Source organism: Mustela putorius, unplaced genomic scaffold, assembly GCF_011764305.1.
Source record: "Mustela putorius furo isolate JIRA1106 unplaced genomic scaffold, ASM1176430v1.1 tig00000228_pilon_pilon_pilon, whole genome shotgun sequence".
In the NCBI taxonomy this organism is placed as follows: Eukaryota; Metazoa; Chordata; class Mammalia; order Carnivora; family Mustelidae; genus Mustela; species Mustela putorius.
Genome location: NW_025421322.1, coordinates 11,027,017 through 11,052,343, shown reverse-complemented (window position 1 = coordinate 11,052,343; position 25,327 = coordinate 11,027,017). Strand labels below are relative to the sequence as shown.

The 25,327-nt window shown below is 35.3% G+C and overlaps 1 protein-coding gene across 3 annotated transcripts in view; it reads left to right on the top strand.

Moving 5' to 3' along the window:
- ANGPT1 (angiopoietin 1) overlaps positions 1-25,327 on the top strand; it is a 246,668-nt gene that overhangs the window by 84,083 nt on the left and 137,258 nt on the right. Inside the window, exon 1 of one of the 3 annotated variants that reach the window (XM_013045207.2) lies at positions 23,944-24,095. The exons of the other annotated variants lie outside the window; for them this stretch is intronic. The gene's annotated coding sequence lies outside the window, so the exon portion shown is untranslated. Of the gene's footprint in view, positions 1-23,943; positions 24,096-25,327 lie in introns of those variants that run through there. 3 annotated transcript variants of the gene reach the window in all.

The window sequence follows — 25,327 nt, the reverse complement described above, 5'->3', positions numbered from 1 at the left end:
GATTTCTGTAAAACAGAATTCTTTACACTATTTCCAATAAATTTAATTTACTATCACATATCTTGTCTGTATATTTAGTAAATCCATTTAGTACTTTACGACATATTGCAACGAACTCTCTTAAGGGTGCGCTGCTTTCATCATTGTCTATAACCAGGTATTTTGTTGTTAAGAGAATTGCGATTTTTCTTTAGTCATGAGAGAGAAAACTCTCTCACTTGTTTAAAAATTTTGCAACGAAATGTATCACAGCCATAGCTACCTCACTATCTATTCATATGAGAGCCTTGGCAAGAAGTTTAGTTAGACTCCGGTAACGTTTAAAAAAAGAAACCAAAAACAAAAACTGTCTAGTCATTTGATTTTTCTCTCTGCCTGTAATCTGCAACGCAAATGCCTGAACTCTCACCCTGTTCCAAAGGTGATAACCTCAACCTATCTCCTGTTTAATTTTGGTCAAAGGGTTGCTTGAATGAAACAGTCTGAATGGGAAATAATTGTAAAGACATGTAGTCCATTCATTTCTTTACCTAGTCTGTTTTTTAATCTGAATTTTAATCTGCTTTTTAGTCTGAATCAAAGTGGACTCCCAGAAGCTTTGTAATTGGATTCCATTGTTTTGGGGCCTCCCTTACTTCTTCCCACCAGATCCTGAAGAATTGACCCTATTGACTATTCTCCCTTTAGAGTCTATTGAGGGTTCCCGACAGAGCAATTAATGCTTTTAAGGATATTATCATAAGCCCTATACCCATGTATCAAGGCTGTTTTGGGCATCCTGATCAGATGGAACATTTTCAGGTCCTATAATTTCAACTTGACTATTATTTTTTTTTTCTGAATTAACTTTCACTACCAAACCTGCTTATCCTTCTGCATTCCTTTCCCCAAAATTGGAGTCACTATATATCTCACCACATCTAGTTAATCCCCAATCACCACTATTCTACATACAAGATACACCTAAAATTTATCCATCTTTCACAAGACTCACTGCCCTGACTGAACATTACTAATAATTTTCTTTTTTCCATAGGCTCCAGCATGGTTCACCAAGGCACTATCACCAATACTATCTTTATTTAAAATTTTTTCTTTGTTGATGATACTTTGTTCATCATTGATTTTTAAAAATTATTTTTGATTTAAAAATATTTTGTTGGGTGCCTGGGTGGCTCAGTTGATTAAGCAACTGCCTTCAGCTCAGGTCATGATCCTGGAGTCCCAGGATCAAGTCCTGCATCGGGCTCCCTGCTCAGTGGGGAGTCTGCTTCTCCCTCTGATACTCTCTCTCTCCTGCTCTCCCCTCTCATACTCTCTCTTTCAAGTAAATAAAGTCTTTAAAAACAATAAAAATAAAAACATAAAAATATTTTGTTAAAATAATTTCACATTAATATTAGCATAATATTTAATAACACTGCTATAATTAATATTTATTACTCACTAAATGTTATTTATCTTGCTTCCTGTGTTTTTGTTTTAATTTTGCATCTGAGGCAAATACCTCACTCACTTCACTCTAGTCCCAACAATGTTCCACAGACATTCATCTTTGTTAGTTTTTACTTTTACCTGAGTCAGGGACAAGATAGCTACAAAGAATCACAGGACGGGAGGTAGGGAAAGCAGAGGAATCAGGACTTTGCCTTCCAGCCTGAAGTTGTTCTGAGGGAGGCAGCGGAGAAGAGTTCATGCTAAGTCAAATTTCAAGTTTCAGTAATTACCTTAAACTGATCCCGCTATGCTTGGGTTAAAACTCTATTCACAGCTTAAAGTCACCATAGGCTGAATTACCTGAGTAAATGGAAGGGTCATATGCTGCGTCATCCAGGCTGGCTGAACTTTCCTTCTTCCATTACATAAAGAAGGAGGAGTGAAACAGAAAAATACTTATATTCTTAGTTACGGCACAGGCCACACTGGTTTTACACATTGGCCACATCTATTTATCTGATTGTTGTCTCTTACTTTTCACTAATTTGTTCACTGCTTTATCCATAAAACTTAGAACAGTGCCTGATGCAGAGTAGGATCTTAACATTTTGGCATCTATTTATTCATTAATTCAATAAATATTTATAAGAATCTGCTATGAGCCATCCAATTTCCCATCCACTGGGAGTAGAGTGAATAAGGCAGGCAAACCTTAGAAAGGCCGCCATTCTTTCTTAGGAAGTGTGGGTAATAATCTCATCGTATCTGATGGCAATACTTACATAATTTTTGTAATGACCTCTCTTAAGTGTGTCTTCCATTAAGTGTCATGGAGGCAGGAAATCCATCTTGTTTATCACCTTATCACGTGTGCCTAGTGGCCTAGCATTTAAATAAAGATTTAAATAAATGTTTTAACCACAATTCTCAGTATTTTGTCTATGAAGATCTACCTGAATGATTTCTTTTAATGTACATATCAGAGTCAGTATTGTTTGTTCTGAGAAACTGTTTTGTGAATGTTGTTGATTGCCTACTCTGAATCCTTTATTTCTCACTAATGGAATTCTGGTTTTGTTTAGGAATCCATCTTCCCTTATATAGCCCCCAGGATTGCAGGGAAACTGACTTCTTTTCTGTTACTATGAATTTGACCCAATTAGTCCCCATGAGAGTATTTCTTTTTTTCACCCTTTCCCCCAGCTTTTTCTGAGATATAATTCTAATGAAAATTTTCCTAATCTTCATGATTGGCTTAGATATGGCCATGTAATTTATGTCAGTTTAGTCTGAGACAATGTTTCCCAAGGGCTTCTGGAAAAATTTCCCCCATAATCACCTAGAGAGCCTTTCCCTATAGCAGTGGTTCTTAACTGTGGGCGATTTTGCCTCTCAAGGGATGTTTGACCATGTCTGGAGACATTGTCGATTGTTACAGCTTGGGGAATACTACTGGCATCTAGTGAGCAGAGGCCAAGGATGATGCTAAACACTCTAGGGGAAACAGGACAGCACAAGAATTATTTGGCCCAAAATGATTTTGGTCTCTGTAATGTCAAGGTGGGGAATTTCTGATCTAACATATACGAGGAAGCATGTAGTTCTCTCTAGTGACTCTCACCACCAGACGACCAAGGAAAACTAGCTTTAGGATGAAGTCTAACTGTAAATGTGAGAAAGAAGAGAGAAAATGATTATGGGATCTTGATTACATATCCAAGTAGTTGTATCTAGTAATATTGAAGTTGGTCTTGGCTTTGAACTTTGAATCATCTGAGCTGATGTATTTCCTAATTGCTTTTACCAATTTGAGTTAGATTATTTTAAAACAGACATTAAAAGCATCATAACAAAAAAAAAGCATGATAACATATATAAACTGGTATATATTTCTTTATTATTCAGTAGGAATCCACTTGCTGATTCCATTGTGCTTTGATTTTCATTCAAAAGATTGTTCAAATCTCGGGGCGCCTGGGTGGCTCAGTTGTTTAAGCGACTGCCTTTGGCTCAGGTCATGATCCTGGAGTCCTGGGATCGAGTCCCACATCAGGCTCCCAGCTCTATGGGGAGTCTGCCTCTCCCTCTGTCCTCCCCTCTCATGCTCTCTCACTGTGTCTCTCTCTCAAAAAAAAAAAAAAAAAAAAAAAAAAAAAAGATTGTTCAAATCTTAACTATACTTTTTCTTTCACTTGCATATCTGCATTCAAATTTTTACATAGTTTTTCATTTTCATCTGTTTTATATTTTTATGTACTTTATACTTTACATAGTTTTATATTTTTTGTACTGAATATATGTGGTACATATTTTTTAAAAACCTATCACTTTAATTGAATAATATTTAGGTGAGATAATACCTAAGAAGTTAAAGAAATTCTTGTTGAATTTAGAATAAATGCATACCAAACAGTGCTTTTTAAAATATTAATATGACTTATATTTAATTGTTTTTTATGACTTTTGAAAATCACACAGCAGCACTTGAAATAACTTGGAGACAACATAAGAATCAAACTCCAACAATGAACCATTTTTTAAAGATTGAAACCTATAGATTAGCCTCCTTTCTTTTTCACCACTGACATATCTAGACACTTTCTCTTTGGGCAAAAACAAATGGTAGAATTATATGAGTTTTGTTGCATTATGCATGCTATAAAAAAGATCTTTACATATTTGGTGAGTAGTTGAATCAAGACTTCAGGATTTGGGGGTCTTAAGCTTTGTTTACCAAATTTATATTCTGTAATTTCATTCAAATCTATTAAAACAGTTTTGTTTCTCTCATTGTATCTCTAAAATGAGAATAGTTGTATAGGGGTACAAAAAATTAAAATGAGAATTAATTGGTACAAACAGCTACATAACATTTTATGAAGCTGAAAAGCTTAGTAATACTTTCTAAGAGATAAATGATAACTGACATAGTTTCTGAGAATTATAGCTAAAGTTTCATTTAAAAAATAAGGTATCACCTTGGTTAATATGTAACAATTAAACTTATTTTATGCTGAATATATTTAATTGTACTAGCAGGGGAAACTAGCACATTTTATATTTTTCACTGTGTCAAATCATTTGATATTCTGGTACATAACCTGAAAGCCACTGTTGTGTATAAGTAACATAGCATGAGAAGATGTTAGTTAATTTAATCTCTCTCTTTTTTATAGTTTCTTTTTCTAGCTTGTCCTAAGGTTGAAATTAGCACTTAGATTTTTAGACAGGACACTTTCCAGCTATTAAAGCAGTTATAGCCCAGTTGCAGAAAGAGGGAAAGACAAGCCTGGAAAACAGTGAAGTTTTGGGTATTCATCTGTCACTGATGGACTGCAGTAGGAAAGGGGGCTCTTTTGGCATGTTGCCCTGTGTAGAAGAAAGTAGAGCTTGGGTGGGAGGTAATTCCAGAGCCTTAGGACACTGACCTGGGGACTTTCTCCCCAGTTTCTAGACCATCAATCCCAAGATCTGCCAATTGCTCTGAATCGAGGGGGGAAGAAGTTACAGGGTTAGAGTGTCAAAAGACTTCTTAGCAGGGTGAGTACTAGAGCCTTGAAATTGAAGGTAACAGTTTTAAAGGATTTCAGAGTTGTTCAAGTGTCAGGAGCCAATGATTTGTGAGTTCTGTCCTTGCTCATGCTTCACCCCTCTAACCTTTATCCAGGGCTAGCCTGCACAAGTGGTGTAAGCTGCTGCCAGTGAAGTGTGATTTGAAGGACATCAAGAGGCCCACTTGGCCCTAATTATTTTCCCCTGGGTCTGTCATAACTTCTCTCTTACCTAGCACAACATTTGGCTCAATAATTCTTGGATGGATGGATGGATGGATACATGGTTGGATGGGTGAATGAACAAATGAATTTATTTAGCACATATATATTTAACAGTTATTGCATGCCAGGAACTATGCAAAATGCAGAGGATCCAAAAGTAAATACAATCAGTATGTTCCCACTTTTCATGAGGCCCAAAGTCTATTTAGACAGCAAAAAAGGTAAAAATAAATACTACAATTATGAGTGAGGGTTCTGAAAGTTTAGAAGTAAATAAATAGGGTGTTAAGGGAAATGGACAATAGGTCTTCAAAAGAAGGCATCTCTGGTATGAAAAATGACCCTGGTTGAGAAATTAGAAGGAAGAAATACAATCTCATTGGCCCTGGTTATATGTTAAGAGAGTTTGCCCATGAAAGAGTAAAAGTAGGGCACTGAGAGTATCAGAAACTTTTGATGGAGGAAACCCATTTCTAGGAAGGAGAAAGCCAGATTGCTGTCCGTGCAGCACTGAGCTGAGTGTAGACTAGAACAGAAAGGGCTTAACAGGGCAGGACAGAGTCTCTGAGCCAGGTTGGGGGACCAAGGAGCCTGAAGGGTGGTGTCCAGAACCAACAGGTCAGAGTCCCATTGGCAAAGCTGGTGGGATGCTGTGTCCTGGGAATCCAAGTTGAGCAGATGAGCAGCGGTAACAAAATCTGACTTGTGAAAAATATTGAGAACTCCATAAAAGAGTGATTTATTGATTGATTGATTGATGGAAGGGTGAAATGTTATATCAATCAGAGATGAAAGAATTGGCTTTGGGCCACTGGTTTAGCTACAAGAAAATGTGGGGCTATTTATTTATTTATTTTTACCATATATATGTATGTATGTATATTTTAATTGTAGTATAGTTAACATACACTGTTATATTACTTTCAGGTATACAGTACAGTGATTTAACAGTTTCATACATCACCCAGTGCTCATCATGACAAACATGAGTGAGTGGATGAAGGAATTAATGGATGGAGTATGATTTATCATTCTGCGATCCATGACCCATGTATGTGTTCCTCTCACCTCTTTCCCTCATTTACCTGACACTGAGCTTCTGGGAAAAATAAAAATAAAAATCATCATCATCATCATCATCATTACTTCAAAGTCCTTGTTTTTATAGAAAATGCTGTAAGTTTTATTTTTATATGTGATTAACCAGGCTTCTAAAGCTCTGTTATATATTCCTGAAACACATAAGCACAGACTGACTTATAAAAGATGAAAGTTCAGCTTTGGGGGTAAGCCTTAAACTAAATTTGCACTGCTTCCTGGTGTCTACTTCAAAATTCCAAAGATAAGAGTCCCTTTATTTGCAATCCATTATCACTATTTAAACATCTTTCATTGCTGAAGCAGTGCTTTAAAGGAGTTGGATGGGTTGATTTTGAACAGTAGCAGTTCATAAAGACAGCAGAGCCCTCACCTCCCAACCCTATCTCCTGCTCTGTTTCTCTATTTTGAGCATGAAGAATCTTTTCAGTATCAGAGAGAGGAATACGTTTTTTTCTCTAAAAGACATCAAGGGGAAGGAAGTGAAGCAAAACCCCAAAAGCAATCTTTTCAAACTTGTAAAAGTTCCCTCTACAAATCATGATTTCTGCTTTCTAACAACAACAAAAAAGCCTTCTTGAACATCAAATAGCTCTTACAAAATGGCAGTTTTGAAATATTCAATGTACACAAACTAGAAACATATGGATAACATAGCAAACTTTTAGAAGTTAGTGCATTAAATGGAAAATCACCTCTGAACACACATTTTATATGGTCATTCCAAAACCACAATGTTACTAATGTTGGATAAATCCTGAAAACAGCTAGACTTCGGCTTTCCCTAATTGTGTCTGACCCATTGCTGGGTTTTTTGTTGTTGTTGTTTTTAAGAGAATAGTATTTCTGTACGTTACTTTACTTCCAGAGTTGTGAATTCTGGACTATATGGGAATGCTTACTGAATTCACATTCCCCATGTGCATGAAAAAAATAGAGTCAGTCTGCGCCCACTGTTGAGTTTTCATAATAATGGAGGAACAATGGTTTTTGAAAGTCACAGATAATCCCTAATCCTCATTGTCTTCTGTTTTAATGTAACCTTTCTCTAAGTGACTAGTAAGATACAAAATTGACTGATGATCCTCTCCCTTCCCCTGTCTGACCCTACACACACACCCCCTCTCTTAGAGGTGCCAAGGAGCAAAGAACTGACCAAAAGACAGGCAGTAGGAGGGAGAGGAAAGAAAAACAAACCAAGTGATCAACCCCAAGCCTCTGACTGTTGGCTGTTTTCTATTATTCACTCATTTGAGCTTTCTCAGATGTGTTTTTTGAGAAGACTTTCATGTTGTGTTTTCTTTCCTCTCTTCAAGCTAACTACCTTCTTCCATGTAATGGACTGGGGAAGCAGAGCACTTGAAAGTCTAGGTAGGCTGCCAGATTCTCAAGCATGATGCTTCCATCCTCTTTTTCTTCTGAAAACATGATTTTAAATTGTGCGTGAAGCCTTGTCAGTTATGAACAGAAACGAAACTTACAAAGTAGTGGTGGAAATTCAAAAGCAGTTCATTAACCTTTGGTATTTGTGTACAGCTCTAAATATGAGGATTTTTTTAATTATGCATTTTGGTATTTTGTGTATCAACTTTCTAAGGGGCAATCTTCAGTTTATAGAAATATGGTCCTCCTTATGTTTTGATCTACCCTATCAATGTGCTTTTAAATTCTTGCGTCATGAATTAAACATAGAACAATCTCATTCATTTAAATAAAATCCGCCTACTGGGAGCCATATGCATGGCCTGGGTCAAATCCATGGAAGCACCATTGTGGAAAAGAATGCCCTCAGGCCATGTCTTTTCTGTTTCAATTGTCCAAGGGCTAAGAATGAACACCAAAGAGGAAGAAACACATCAATCTGAGTCACCAACACTTCAAAGATAACTCGGGTTTTCTCCAAAGACCAATACACTGCAGGCTTTCATCAAACATAAACTGACTTAAAGGAGTTTCCCAAAGAAGCTAGGCTATGTAAAACTGCTTTTTGTTTGTTATAATATTTAATGATAGAGAAATTCATTTTTAAGTTTTAAAAATAATTCTAAAGTAGTTATTATTATGATCCTATGGAGTAACAGTTTTATTCTGACTTAGCATAATGCTAAGTGCTTTACATAAATACATAATTTAATTATTTTTAAAACCCTATAAGATAGGTAGCATTATTACTCATCTCTATTACTATAATTGAGGAAAAGGAAGCACAGAATACTTAACTATCTTGTTGAAGTCCAAAAAAGCATCATTTGAATATTCTTACTCTGGAACTTAAACTTCAGGCTTAAAAGAATATATACTCATATATTTCATTAATATACTGAAAACTTTCTTACAGAGCTTCCTAATACTAATGTAACTTGATTCTGGGACATTCAAAAAGGAATTTTTTTTATAATTTTGGCTATTGATGGTCATTTCTAATAATTTGAAAATGCCACAATAGAATGCATATTGCTCATTTATATTTCAAAATTTCTAAAGTAGGTCATTTTTTTCAATATTTGTTTTCCAGTTATATTGTCACATGGTTTGCTTAAGTTAAATCTGTACATTATATGTATGGCAGATTTATTAAAGAAATAAATGTCAAAAAATAAAAGAAACCAGAGATAAATATCACTCTTTATAAAGATTTTATAAATCAGTATGCAAATGTAGGCAACTGAATTGAAAAGTGGACAGAGAATATTTTAGGGAATTCAGTGAAGAATAAATACAAATGATTAAGCTCTAACACATATGATAAAATGTCCAAAATCAGTTGTAGTTATAGGAATGCCAATTAAACAACAGTTTTGATCTGTTAAATTATAAAAGATTAAACCATGTTTTATACCTATTATTTCACGGATATATAAATATGAGCACTCTAAAACATCACTAGTGGGAGTAATAATTATTAAAACATGGATACATATGCACATAGTTTAAAGTATAAATAGAAATCCCCATACTTAAAAATTTTTGTTTATACCCTAGCCAACAATTTCTCTTATCATAATTTATATGAGGGAAATGGGGAGGAATATAAAATTTTACCTATAAGGATATTTAGCAGTTCTTATTTTAAATTTAAAAATAATTAAATAATTTATAAGTTCAACATAAAATAAAGGCCTGCCTCCTAAATTTGTGATACCACATGACAGCCATAATTTGAAGACTAATTAATATAAAAACATCATATAGTATTTATAATATACAAAACAAAGAATATGAAATATATACAGTACGATCTCAATTTTAAAAACAAATGTCTTCTCTCCAGATATACATATAAGGTAGTTATTTTATATACTACATATACATGTTATATACATATGCAATTGTATATCATAGAACATGAAAAAGTAATCTGTTGTCTAAAGGTGGTAGGGTTATAGGTTATTTTTCCCTTACTCTTTATGCTTCTGCACTTCAAAATTTACTACCATTAATATACAATTTTTTTTTAAGATTTTATTTATTTATTTATTTATTTATTTGACATAGAGGGAGAGATCACAAGTAGGCAGAGTGGCAGGCAGAGAGGGAAAGCAGGCTCCCCGCTGATCAAAGAGCCCGATGTGGGGCTCTATCCCAGACCCTGGGATCATGACCTGAGCTGAAGGCAGAGTTTTTAACCCATTGAGCCACCTGGGCACCCCCCAAATTTTTTTTTTTATAATTAAAAAATATAAAATACCTGAGAGAGCATATTTCTATAAAGTAAAGATGAACATGGCTAATATAATTAGGGATCAACCCATGTGTTCTCAGGAAATAATAACCCAATATAAATCCAAGGTATTGTTATTAGTATGTGTTTATCTCAGTAAACATGTAGAGAAATTTAACCTATTACTCACAGAAATATGAATTTATATAAGCAACAATGATATTATCCTACATATGTTGATGTTAAGTGCTGCTGAAAATGAGAAAGAATAGGCATTTTCAAACCCCACTGGTGAGAGTGTGAAATTGGTACAGACTTTTTGGAGGGCAGTGTGTCATTATCTTCAAATTTAAAATATATATATGTTTAAAGTTAGCAATTTTACTTCTATGAGTTGATACTATGAACAGAATTGATACTATGAACAGAAACAAAATTGGGTGTACAAAATGTTCAATGCAGCAGTTTTTTTAAATAAAAACAAAGTACTGGGGATAATCAAAATGTCCATCAAAAGAAAACTGTTTAAATAGTTTGGTTAGTTGATTTAAAAAAATTTGAGACCTAATATAATAACGTAGACATATACACGAGACATATTATGTTTTTAAAAACTCCTGACATAATAATATGTATTAGCATGGTTTAATTGAGGTTTTAAAAAATCTGAATATATAGAAAATAGCTGAAGATATAAATCCCAAATTTAACAGTGGTTATCTCTTTGGAGAGGAAAAAAAAAAAGGCCAGGATTATTGGAGGCAATGAAACGGGAATTTCATTTTGACTTTTATTCTTGGTGGTTTGAAGTTCTTGCAGTGAGAAGTATTTATACATAAAATTTATATGATTAAATAATTTGAAAGGTTCAAAGAATCAAGAAAATTGTTAGCCATTTGTTTTAACCAAACATGAAAATATTGGCAGATATCATCATGCTGTTAAAACTGTGAATTACTTTCTCCAAAATAAGAATATTTTCCTTCTTCCCTTAGACTATTTTAATTTTTGTGGCCAGCATAAAGCTGATCTTGGCAAGAGTGAAAGGCATTCTCATAAGTGAAGAAATCCGTAGAGCAATACCTCTAGTATATTAAGTTGCAACAGCCCTTTCTTTAATGCTTTTGGTTGTATCATCATCTCTTAACAAAACATTTTTATTTTTCCAGTTTAAAGTCCTCCAGTGACCGTTTTGCTTGATTTCTGTTTTGTCTCTCTCTTTCTCTTTTTCCCCCCTTCTTTATGACAGTAATGCAAAGTAAATTTGGATTAAAATGTCTTGTTCATTTTTTGACTGCTCAGTTTTCTTCTTCCAACCTGAGCCAAAGAATATTAATATTTTCATAGGATGTAATGTTTCTCTTTAAATTATATCATTTTTAAAAACTGAAAACAGTCACTTACTATATAAACCATTTGTTAATTAAAAATAGTAGATAATACAAAAATACAAAGAAGGTAAAAATACCTCTCTAATCCTGTCCCCAAAGAGATAACCATAGTTAAAATTTGGTGTATATTCTTTGTGTATCAAACTTTATAATATAAACTTTGTGTATCAAATCAAAAGTTTGTATATCAAACTTTTTGTGCCTTTTTTCCCCCTCTCATATAATGTACCTTTTACCCATATTATCATTTACATTAGCAGCACAGGATTATACTAGATGGATATTCTATTTTGAGACATTGAGGTTTCTGGCAGACCCAACTGGTTACCAGTTCAATAGCCTCTCTTTCCTCCTCCTTAGCAAATACTGCCTCCCATAATAGAGGCTGAAAATGCCAGTTACTCAGTTTCTTAGTCTCTCAGCTAAGGCATAGGGCACAAGGCCCAAAACTGGTCAAAGAGGCTAAGTAAAATTTCTGGAATAGGTTTTCTTCCTTAGAGAAACTTCCTCTTGTTGACTTAAAAAAAAAAAATTATTGAAATAGTTGAAATACAAGGTTATATTAGTTTCAGGTGTGCAACATAGTGATTCCTGATACATCATTCAGTGCTTACCATATTAAATGTAGTTGCCATCTTTCACCATACAATATTAATAACTATTCTCTGTGCTGTACTTTTCATCTCTGTGACTGACTGACTTTTTAATTGCAAGTGTGTACCTCTTAATCCTCTTCACCTGTTTCACACATACACATTCTCTCATTCTACCGTCTCTCCTCCGGCAACCGTTAATTTTGTTCTCTGCATTTATGACTCTGTTTCTGTTTTTGTTTGTTTTTTGAGATTCCACATGTAAGTGAAGTCACGGTACTTGTCTTTCTCTGCCTGACTTCTTTCACTTAATACCCTCTAGGTCCATCCATGCTGTTGCAAATGGCAAGCTCTTACTCTTTTTCTATGGCTGAGTAGTATTTCATTGCACACACACACACGCATCTTTTTATTCACCTGTCAATGGGCACTTGGGTTCCTTCCATGTCTTGGCTACTGTCTATATGCTGCAGCGAACATAGGGGTGCATATATCTTTCTGAATTAATGTTTTGTTTTCTTTGGGTAAATACCCAACGGTGTAATTACTGGATCATAAAGTATTTCTATTTTAAATTTTTTGAGGAGCCTCCATACTGTTTTCCATAGTGGCTGCACCAGTTTGCATTCCCACCAAGAGTACATGAGGCTGCTCTCTTCTCCACATGCCTGCCAACACTTGTTATTTCTTATCCTTTTGATACGAGTAGCCATTCTGACTGGTATGAGGTGATAGCTTCTTGTTGGGACTTGTATTTCCCTGATCATTAATGGTGTTGAGCATCTTTGCTTGTATCTGTTGGCCATTTGTGTATCTTTTTTTGAAAAATGTTTATACAAGTCTTCTGACCATTTTAATCAGGTTGTTTTTTGGTGTTGAGTTATATGAGTTCTTTATATATTTTGTATATTAACCCCTTATTGGATAAATCATTTGCAAATATCTTCTCTCATTCAGTAGGTTGTCTTTTTTTTTTCATTTTGTTGATGGTTTCCTTTACTATGCAAAAGCTTTTTATTTTGGTATAGTCCCATTAATTTGTTTTCGCTTTTGTATTTGCCAGAGGACATGTATCTATAACATGTTGCTAAAGCCAGTGTCCAAGAGATTACTGCCTATGTTTTCTTTTAGGTATTTTGTGGTTTCAGGTTTCACATTTAAAGCCTTAATCCATTTTGAGTTTATTTTTGTATATGACATAAGAAAGTGGCCCAGTTCCTTTTCTCCTCCTCTCCTCCTCCCCCTCCTCTTTTCTCTTCCCCCTTCTCCTCCTCCTCTGATTTCTTCTTATGTAGCTATTTTTCTCAGTGCCATGTATTGAAGAGACTGTCTTTTCCCCATGACATATTCTTGCCTCCTTTGTTGTAGATTAATTGGCCATATAAGCATGGGTTGATTTCTGGACTTTCTGTTACTCTCTCTGACTTTGGATGTGATAGTATGAGGTAGGATGTCTAGAACTACAGGAGCTTTCAGGTCACCATGAGGAGTAAAGACTAAGAATAAGACCATGCCGAGGATAATAGGATGTAAAGATTAAGATTCTCAATCTTTGATGACACTCCTAAATTGCTGAATTAATGCTGGAAACTACACACCCCCAAGGAATTAAGGAATTCTTAGGGGCTAATAAATTATTATTGTTTAAGCCTCCTTAGTCAGGTAGTCTGTTACTTGCAGCTAAAAGCAAGCCAGCAGATATAGGGCTGTTTCCAGTTTTTCACCATTTCAAACAAAACTGAAATGTTCATTGTTAAACATATAATTTTGTAAATCTGTCCAGGTGTCCCAAGATAAATTCTTTTTTTTTTTTTTTAAAGATTTTATTTGTTTGACACAGAGAGAGATCACAAGTAGGCAGAGAGGCAGGCAGAGAGAGAGGAAGGGAAGCAGTCTCCCTGCTGAGCAGAGCGCCCAATACGGGGCTTGATCCCAGGACCCTGAGATCATGACCTGAGCTAAAGGCAGAGGCTTTAACCCACTGAGCCATACAGGCGCCTCACTGAGATAAATTCTTAATAGTGGAATCTCCATAGCATCCCAAGTAAATAGTTACTCAATGTCTGATTGAATCTTTTCATTATTATTTCAAAATCCTAGATGTGGAGAGGATGGAGGAGCAAAGTTAGGATACCATTGATAGAATGTTGTTTTATCCAACATAAGCATTAAGGCAAAGCAAAGACAACACATTTCTTGGATGTTGTAGGTTTAAACATTAATTGTAAACTGCTTTTTTAAAAGATCTTTCCAAACTGATTTTTCAGAGAACTAGAATCCATACAATGAACAATGAGCATAAACATGACTTTATATGTAAACATGTATGTTAGTTTTTGTGTATATACAAATCTGAATTCTACAATGAATTTTACCATATTATTAAGTGCACATAGAATAATCCTGCATCAAAGGACTATTGAACTAATGGAAGTTTTATGTGAAGTTCAACTATCTTACCCTTTGGCTAACGACTATCAATCAACCCACTCATTGCCCTCAGTTATGTATTATCCTTTTGAGGAGTTAAAAGCAGGTCGCTTCAGATCTTTAGTGCATTATCTCATCTCTCTAATCTACTGAACAGTATGTAGGGCTCCCAAAATGAAATGACTGTTCCAACCTGTAGAAATAGCCAAGATTGTTACAGTGGTTCTTTGATAACTCCTGCATTTTAGTGGTTTTGCAAGATTGGTTTTATTTGGAAAGAGAAAAAAAAGGGAAGAGGCGAGTTTTATCTGAATATTAAGCTTTTTAAAAATATAACTGATGACAAGAAAAGGAAAAGAAATGCGTATTTCACGTTTATTATAGTGACAGATGATCAGTTAATATTAAATGATTACCCAGAATGAACTGCTGAACAGTAGAACAATTGCATATCAACCACAAGAGCTTAAAATAAAGACTTTTTTGGATAAGTTATCTATGACATGGTCCCCAAAAAGCAAAGTTTATGGACTCAGAATCTTGTGGCAGTCAGCAAGCCACAAAACAATTTGCAGAAGGCCCAGAAACACATTTCAAAGCAACACTTTACAGCAGGATTAAAGGTTAGAAACTGGCATTTGATGCTAAAACCAATCATATATTGGCAGTGGGGGTAAGATGTACATTTATGGGTTTTTGAAGATGATGATCAGCCATTTTCTAGGAGGACTTTTTGTAAATGTGTATACTGCCAAGTTATTTTTAAAAGAAATTTGAAATGAGAAGAGCATATTAACACTGTCCCCTGCTTACAAAGCTGTGATTTGACATTTACTGTTTTTCAGACAACTGTGATGCTTGATGTCCACTGCTATAAAAAAAAAAAAAACACTTTGACTCATTTATTCATTAACTGCTTACCAAGGACCTGTATGTGCTAGGCACTGTTGAAGGCATTCAGAATATGGCAGAGAACAGATCAGGCAAAACATTTTGCTTTCATGGAGCATTAACAAAAAACAAAATCAAAACCAAACCAGAGTACTATTGAGTTTGTATAATTTGTCTGAAGGATCATAATATGTTTAGTAGTAATCATGAGGCAAACTTTTTGGGAGGGGGACTTAATTTATTAAGTGTATTTTGAAATATATTTGCATAGGGAGACTGGGTGGCTTAGTCAGTTAAGCATCTGCCTCGGATTCAGGTCATGATTTTGGAGTGCCAGGATCAGCCCCAAGTCTGGCTCCCTGTTGAGCAGGGAGTCTGCTTTTCCCTGTTCCTCTGCCCCACCCCCACACCAGCTTGTGTTCTCTCTCTCTCTCTCCAATAAATAAATAAAATCTTTGAAATATATTTGATGAATTTGAAAGGAACAAACTCCCCTCCTTCCCAGTTTGACATTCTGCAATGGGGGTTAGACTCTCAAGTGTCCTACCTTAGAAAGGGACTTAGAAGATAAACTGTCCCTTAGAAAGGGACTTGTAGATAAACTGTAAGAGTAGTGGATGAGCAGTAATTAGTGTGTATTTAATAAATATTTACATGTTTTAGAAAGTCCCATTCCTCTCCTAATGATGTACAGATGGCTCTACTGTGTTTTGAGCAAAGTTGGGAGTCTGGAAGGAGAGAAAAGACCTTCTACTTGAAATCCTCCTTTTTGTGCTGGACCGTTCACTGAAGAGGGCCAGTCTGTGTGTGTCTACATCTCAGCTTCCCTGACATTTCCTAAGTCCTTTCTACCCCACAAGTGTGGTACCTATCATCTTACATTATCTTTGGGGTCGCTTCTCAAAGCTATGGTGGTATCGGTTCATGTGTCTGACCACTGTGCTGACTCTTTCATGTCAGTTTACCTTATAGGTTTCAGGATTCACATTCTTATGGTGGTGGAGTGGAAAAAGTTTAGAACTCTCCATGGAGAGAGACTTAGTGAGACTGGAGCCTGACCCAGGCAATTGCTGGAACAGACTTTTGGGCCAGGGATTGTCTACAAAAGATCTTGAAAGCCTTTTACTATTTCACCTCTAGGAGTCAATCCATTACCTATATTTGAAATGGTGACCTTGTTAATGAGACAGAATTAAAAGCCTGGATAAACACAACTAATTTGGAGAAAGAAGTGCTTATTTCTTCATGCTGATTAATACGCAAAGCAACAAGTGGTTTTTTATATACAATAAAAGTTATGATCACTTGTTTTGATAACTTCTTTGCCTAACATATTATAACATCATTTGAATTGAATCTTGTTTTCAGGGAAAATTTTTAGAATATCAAATATTGCCCTCTTTTAAACATTTTGCCCTAAGTCTATCACAGTCCTTACTGTCACTGATCTTCTAAAAGTTTGCTATTGGTGATGGAGAAGGTACAGGTCAGAGAGAAAGTCGGAGAACATGGGGAGAAGCTTCTGGAATAGAAGATGAAATAAAAGCTTCATCCACGAAGTTGTGTCCCCTCCTCTCTCTCCAGTAGTTACTGTTCTGTGTGAACGTTGGTCCCTACTTATAGCCACTGATATAACACTAACATACTGTGTTACGTATTTGTCAAAACTTTAAAGTTAATTTCATCCAAACTAAAATTGACCTGGATATTTTGGGATGGATGTCAATGGAGGCTTTGAAAAGTATATGGGGTTTTTGTGTGTGTGTGTGTGTGTGTGTGTGTGTTTTTGTAAATTTGTGTGTTTTAAATATATATTCTAATTTCTATTGCCTATTGTCTGATCTTGTTACTTCCTAATTTGGTTAAATACTACAGCTGTTGAAATAACTCTGAAAGAATCTTTCTTGTTATTTTCCCAGAACAGTTAGCATTATCAAAAACTGAAAATGCCCCAGTGTCTTCTCAGACTATTTCTTTATGGAATAAAGATTACGTTTCTTTCTAATTGTAATCTCTTCTCTCTTTTTTCTATTCCATTTCTCTAGATATGAACCTAAATTAAGAAACATTGTTTTCTATAATAATACATGAATTATATTAGCTTCCCCTGAAATTATTTTTTTAATTTGAAAGCTAAGGGAAAAAAAAACAACAACAACAACAACAAAAACACAACACAAAGCAAAACCTAGGTATCACCCTCTCCAGAACAGTTTTAATTAAAATCTGCTTTGAGAGCAGAAAATGGATTATGTGAACCCTCAAAAGACTTTTCATGCTTGTGAATACTACAAAAGATAGAAAATCTTTTTCTCTTTGGCTCAAAAGGAATTTTTACAATTTTAAACTGGTGAAGAGTTTTAAAGCTTATAGGTCATTTGCTTTTGCAATCAAGTCCATCTTTGAGTTAAGTCCTAATACCTCCCTTGAAATAATTGGGTTTAAAAACAATTTACAAAAACAAATTTAAATTATACTTTTAACTATATGGAAGTTCTCACACACACCCAAAAGTGGAACACATAGCATAATGAATCTTCATGTACAAATTGCTTAGTCTCAACAACTGTTAAAATGAGCTAAACTACATTTGAGCTCATAAGCTAAACTATAACTAAAAAGTGATACTTGGAGGCAGTAAGCACAGGCAGTCTAAAATCATTTACTTGGATAAAGGAAAGTTTCCATTGCCATGTCAAATTCGGGCAGTTCATGAGAAGATGAAACGGGTTATTAATGGGTCATCACAATTAATTAGTATGTTAGGTTGTGTTTTATGTTGTATATATCTTATGATCAATAAACAGTTGTAAAACTAAACAATCTTTAATGGAATCAAAGCTCTGGCATAAAATAAGAACTAAATTTGTGAAAACTATTTCTCTTCTTTTGGACATATTAAGCTATGGGTATTCAGGTAGCTGCATGCCTAAAATATATATAAATCCTTCAGGGATGCTTAACACTTCCCAATCCCTCCTGTAATAGAGTTCTTGTCAGCACTTGGTAGCAAGCCAGTTCAGAATTCATCTGTCTCATGATGAAGGGCAAAGAATCAGCCAAACCCTGATAATCTGATAATAATTCGATTTAGTTTCATTTCAACTTTAGTATATGATCATAGCAAACCAAAGCCCTCCCATGCATGGGCAAGTTGGCCAATTAGGGCATTTGGTGGGTTCGTTGAACAGAATGAAGTGTTTTGAGAGTGAAAATACAACTCTGCTAACTGGGCTTGCATGTGGCCTTTGAGGACTGGTACTATGACCTCAACAAAGCAAGATCATAGAACTGGAATGAGGTAAGGACAATGAGGGCAAATAAGAAACTTCCAAGGGGAATGGTTGGTTCTGAGACATAACTCATTCTTTGATAACCTTGCTCAGTGTTCCTGGACCTAACTTTAGGTGGGAAGAAGGTAGTGCTGCCTGGCTTTTGTAGTAGAGCTTCAGAGATCTGGAAGCAGTAAAAGAAGTGGTCCTTGGGAACCATGTTAATGATAAAGTCATGTTCCTGAAACACCTGGTATTTTTGTGAGTTATCACAGACTTGTGACTCATAGAAAGAGGGGATAAAGTGAAATTTGTTAAGGCAGAGAGCCCCTCACGTCACCATCAGACAAAGGAAATGTTTGTATGGGTCAGAAGCATCTGGCTTTATTTTGTTTGAGCCTAAAATTTTCCATCATTTTCATATTGCTTGCCATAGGCCTTTCAGATGTCCCTGGCCCATTGCCCTTATGGGTGTTTCCAGAGGACAGGGAGGTGAAAAACAGCATAGGCATGCATAGTTCTTCTAGGAAAGATGCTTTTATGGTACCCTTCTTCTAAATTAAAACAAAACAAAAAAAGACAGGAACAAAAAAGAAACAGAAAGTTACATATTCCTTCTACAAAAAACTAATACCATTATTGAATAAGTTGAAATCAAATGATGGAAATTGCCTCATTGAGCTTTTAAATACTCCTTTAAGGTAGAGCAGCATTATAGTTCCCAATGAGAGACCAGTGATTCACTTCTCCGGCCAGAGTCCCTTCCTTCCCTCTGATACTAGCATTTATTTATCAGCTTGCCTGACAGTCCTCACTACCCAGTAAACAGGAGAGATGCTCAACTGCCAATCAGCCTCTTCTGTCTCCTTTTAGTTTATCTTATAGAATATTTAGAAGGGAATAAAGCTGTAAGCAATGGCTGTGCATAGTCAGTGTTTGGAAAAAATCTTTAAAAGGGCTATTTTCAGTTTGGATTTAATTTCTTGACATATCTCCATCATCTGCCATTTGTAAAGGTAATGATGGCTTGCCTAGTATACTCATTTTAAATTATTGTTTTATGGTTGAAAACCTAGACTTCAGTGTCTACAAGGGGCAAAATGTGGAGATGAATGAAAAATAATTCAGCTAATCTAGGATAAATAGGCCTAAATAAACAAACACCTATCCTGAACCTCCCAGCATGATATTTGGTCAATCTCTGATCTTCCCATTATGCTTCCCAAAGTAGCCCTAGCTGCTACTACTAACTGATGTTCTTTTCAGGTTACCTTCCCTATTTGTTCTATTAGTACCTTTGGTATAAACAGATCATGGTCTCTCTCAAATACAAACTCCAGAGATGATTTTTTCTCTCTGCTATTCAGATGCTGAAGTGCTTTCTAACCCAATAATCAAATCCTTTTCCTTAAAGCATATCAGCACCAAAGCTTCTGTTCTAATGCTAGAGAATGAGATCGCTTGCCAAAGAATGAGGAAGCAAAAGACACTGATACCCTCCTTGAGGCCAATTATTTTACTCTCGGTTTCTCACTCTGGGCACACAATAATTAAAAAGTGCATCCTGGCTTATTTATTTATTTATTTATTTATATTTTGTCAACTCTTCTTGCTAAGTATCCAATTCCATATGCCTTTTAACGGTATACCCTGACACAGAGTTAAATTTGTATGTTTCAAGGAAACACATTTTGTAAAGCATAGAAGTGACAATAGTTTGTAGATGTTATACAATATCCTGACTTACAGTTCAAGCCAGAGTAAAATACTGCAGTAGATGTTTACATTTGCCACTTTTTGTTACGACTTTCATAGATCAGAGCAGACTTGTAACAGTGTTTAATGTTATCTTTAATTGGCAAAGATATAGTGGGAAATTATTCAGCGATAGAAGGTGAACTTATGAAACCAGTGAATTATATACATGGCCTGATGTTTTCCTTTGGAAATACTGAATGCATATGTGGAAACTTGGAATTAAAAAGCATGGAAATGGAAGAAACCCTATAGGTCATTGAGTTCAGACCCATCCAGACCCAGTCCAGACCCATCCCCCACCATGAAATCTTTTAGCCACTTGCCTTATAAGAGTCTCCAAGTGCTCAATAAAGGAAAGTTGAAGGAACAAAAAGAAAACAATCCAGGTTCAGCTTGGACATTTCTAGGTATTCCTTTTTGAAGGCAGCTCACTCCTGTCGAACATTTCCAACATTTAGAGTGCTCTTTTCTATGCTACTTGATAGCATCTATTACTTTATTATTTATTAGTATTAATATTAGTATTACCTTAATAGTCTCCAATCTACAGAGAGAGACCCCACTTGAAAGAAATACCAGAGCACTCTGCCAAACTTGATCACCTTTGGGCTTTTCAAGGGGGAAAAAGATCCATAAGAAAGCTCTAGGAAGAGCCATTTAGTTTGTAGTGGTTATTAATATTTCATATGGTTTGAATATGCTGAGTTATCCTGTCCAAATAATGAATATGAAATTAATGTAATAAAATATAAATATAAACACAGAAGGAAAGGCTTAGCAAAATCCTCTGAAAAGTAGAATGGTGCTGGGAATAAAAATCACATAAGTTTACTCTGTAGTTTTATATAGGTGGCTAAAAGGTATTAGTGGTAATCTGTTAATTCAAGATGGCTTCTATCAGTTTACCTCCAGATAGCCTACATTTTCACAAGTGAGAAAAAGCAGACACATTGTCACGATATCTCTTAAACCTACCCTCATCCCCCTCTCCTCCTCCTTATTCTGACTCTGAAAACTAACTCCTCTAGGATAAACCCTGATAACATTAAATCTGGAGCTACCATCAGGGCTGTTTCAATGGATTACCAAACTGAACCTCCTGGCCTTCTGTCTGGGACTGAGACTGGGGCTAGCTCTCAGCACAAATGCTCATCAATCTTCTCTTGCTTTTGGCCTCTGGTTTCTAAGTAATGGTCTAGTTTCTTGCTTGTGTATTCTAGTAAGAGTCAGCTGGGAGAAGAGTTTTCCCTAAATGCGCTGACAAAAGTAGAGAAAGTGGGAATGAGAACACTGTAATTCTACCAACCCTAACCTCATTCTGCCTCAGTTTCCTTAAGTGGAAACTTACTGCTTAGAAGCTACTAAGAACCAGACCTCCAGCCCTAACCCCAAGCATTAGAAAAATATCAGTACCTTTCACAGGTCATGGAATGCTTGTTGGAAACTCTAATAACTTCTATGAATCTACATAAAAGAGTGAGTTGTTTCCGCAGGATGAATGGTCTCCACAAATTGCTGTGGAGTTAAAAACGGTTCAAATGTAACTTTCTTCAAAAGACAGAAAGTCTAAATGCAGCAGTGACTTCATTAAGATTCTACATTCGTTTTGTTACAGGGGGTTGAAACAAAGTCATAATTGGATTCTAACTTTGTGAATTGCAAAAAGTAGGTAGGGTTTTATCCCCCAAATATAGAAAAAAATGATGTATTTCCCATTCAAACATAGAAGTCAAATCTATTGAGTATACAATTAAATCAGTATACAATTAAATGCACATTTTAAAAATGTACTGTTTGTTGAGCTCCACCAAATGTGTCCGGTCATTTAACCACCATCACACTCAATATATAGAACATTTCCGTAGTCCAAAGAAGTACCCTCATCCTCCTTTGCGGGCAGCCTCCTCTCCCCACTTGAAATCCTGGGAAGTCACTGATCTATTATAGAGTGTTCACTGTCAGGTTCAAATACTAGTAATAAATACTTATAGGTAGAAAGTAAAGACATCGGCAAGCTCTGATGGAAAAAAATTAGAAAGTAACATGTAATTTGTGTGGAAATTTCAGGATATAATTTTTGTTGTGAACACTAATTTTTTTCTTCTACACTGTGCATGTCATGTTCAAACATTCATTGATTATCTGGTATTAGGCCCTATTCAATAAATAATAAGACTGATGCTGCCATCATAATCAAAACAATGCAGTTTGGCTTAGAAATGGACAAAGAGCTCAATGGAATGAATAAAGAGACAAAAAATAGATCCACATAGATGTAGGAACTTAATATAAGGCAAAAGTGGCATTTTGTTCCAATGAGAAAAAAGATCATTTATTAAATGGACAGTTTGGCAAAACCAGAACTCCTTCTGGAAGGGAATAAAATTACCTCACACCACACATGAAATTAATTCTAAGTAGATTGAAAAAATATAATGTAAATAATACTATTAAAATATTATAAAATGGATTTGGAGAAGAATAGGAGTAGGGGAGATATTCGTAAGAGAAATGGAATACCCGAAGGCCACATGCTTAAACATAGACCTGTTTTTGTGGCAAAAGGTGATAGAAACTAGACAAAAAAGAGATTGATTTACAAAAATTGCTTGAAAACTGATTAAAAAAAATAATGAAAAGAACAACATATCAGTAAATTTGTAACTGCAGTGACTCCTAAATTAAAAAGGTGTTTATCCTCATTATTAGTCAAATAAAAATTAAAAGTACAGTAAAATATAAAGTTTTTCTCCTGTTATATTGTCACAATATTTTTAAAGACTTTATGTATTTATTTGACAGACAGAGATCACAAGTAGGCAGAGAGACAGGCAAAAAGAGAGGAAGGAAAACAGGCTCTCTGCTGAGCTCAATCCCAGGACCCTGGGATCATGACCTGAGCCGAAGGCAGAGGCTTTAACCCACTGAGCCACCCAGGCGCCCCGATATATTGTCACAATTTTAAAGCAGAATGATACCCAATACTTTTGAGGATGTAGGAGAAGAGATATTCTAACATATTGAAGTGAACAAATTACTTCCATCATTCTGAAAAGAATTGGCAAAAATGACATTTTATATACCATTTTGGGAATTTTTCCTACTGAAATAAATGTACCAGTAATCATATGATTATATACAAGACTGTTTTCAAGGATATTTTGTATTCATGTCTAAGGGACTAGAGAGAGGCTGAAGTTCTTTCAAGAGTAAAATAGTTGAAAAAATTTCAACACGTCTACATTTTAAAATATAATGTAGCTATTAAAACAAATGAGTTATATTTCTCCGTTGACTCAGATGGATATCCATTGTGGTTTTCTTTTGAGAAAGTACATTGTGCGGTAATGTGTATAGTGTGACCCCACTTTTGTGAAACAGTGTGCGTATGTTTTAAAGCAAACACATATGCATATGTTTATATATATTAACTTAGAGAAGGCTGTGAAGTTATGCATACCAGAACGTCAGGCTATTAACCCAGGAGTGTCAACGTGGAAGAGATAATTATTTTTAGAAAATATGCCTTTACATTATTGTACCTATTATAATAAACACATGCATTTTTAAATTAATAAAAAAATAAGTGAGAAAATAAAAAGATTAAGTGAGGCTTCTAGATGAACTGGGGCCAGGGACAGAGACACTAATTAGACTGTCGTATATACAGTGAAAGTTGCTCCCCAGTGCTCAGGAGACCAAGCCCACATTATGATGGGAGCCAGAGCTGTGAAGACACACATCATCTGAGGCCATAGTCATGGACAGAAATCTGCACTTGGGCTTGGGTAAGTATATTTATGAGTTAAAATAATTTTTGATTAGTAGTTAATTTTTCAATTAAATTTTCATTTCAGTGGTACCTGGCAACTGATATGCCAATTGGAAAATGTGACCATTTTTAAGTTTAATGACAGCAAATATTACAGATTAGAAATCTGAGTCAAAGGAGCTCTTTGTTAACCCCAGCTGTTTTGATAGTGCAGAGAATAAAAAGCAGAGACATCAACCTCTTTCAGTGCCTTCCTTAGCTTCTCAGTCTACAAAATGGGCATAATAAATGTGCCTACCTCAGAAGGTTGTTCTAAGAATTACATCAGTTATTATCTATAAAACATTTGAAGGGCACCTGGATGGCTCAGTTGGTTAAGTGGCTGCCTTTGGCCTGGGTTATGATCCCAGGGTCCTGGGATCGAGCCCCACATCGGGCTCCCTGCTCAGTGGGGAGTCTGCTTCTCCCTCTCCCTCTGCCTACTACTCTGCCTATTTGTACTCTCTATTTCTCTGTCAAATAAATAAATAAAATCTTAAAAAAATTTGAAATAATACCAAATACGAATTGCTGTTGATGTGTTCATTAAATAAATGAAAAGTAAAGGCCTCTTTCTATTCTTCTGATCATTCTGCACCATTTTTTAAGCAATTCTTTGGGGATTTAATCTGGTTTCTTTTCAGGATCTTCAAACGATAGATTCTCTGATGATTTAATCTCACATCATAATTTTGGTTACCTCGCTTTGGATAGTAACAACAATACTGACCATTTTGTGAACTTCCTAGAGATGGTAAGGAGCAGATATCACTAAGTATCTTCTGTACTAAGCATAGGACAAGCTTCAGAGCATTCAGTTCGATGATGTTGTGACCCAAAAGTGAACTGAATTGTCAAACCTTCTTGATCATAATGAATTAGATTCTGCTTTCTAATCATAAGTGTATGTTGTTGTTTACTATATGGTCAATGTTAGGTTGCAGTTTGTTCAGTTTCATAAAGCTTAAGTCTGAGTTTGGCAGATCTCTCTTCCAATAGGCAGACATGTATTAAGTGGGTGTGTTGATAATAGAAATAAGTTTTCTGAGCATGAGATTTAAAATAAGGAACTCTTGAAATCATTGAAGAGCAGATGATGTGGTAAAAATTATTATGGGTAGTTTACCTTATGGTGTATTTGACCTGTTGGCCTTAAAGGGAACACAGTTATTGAATGTAGGTATAAGCCTTTGAAATGTAATTTACAAC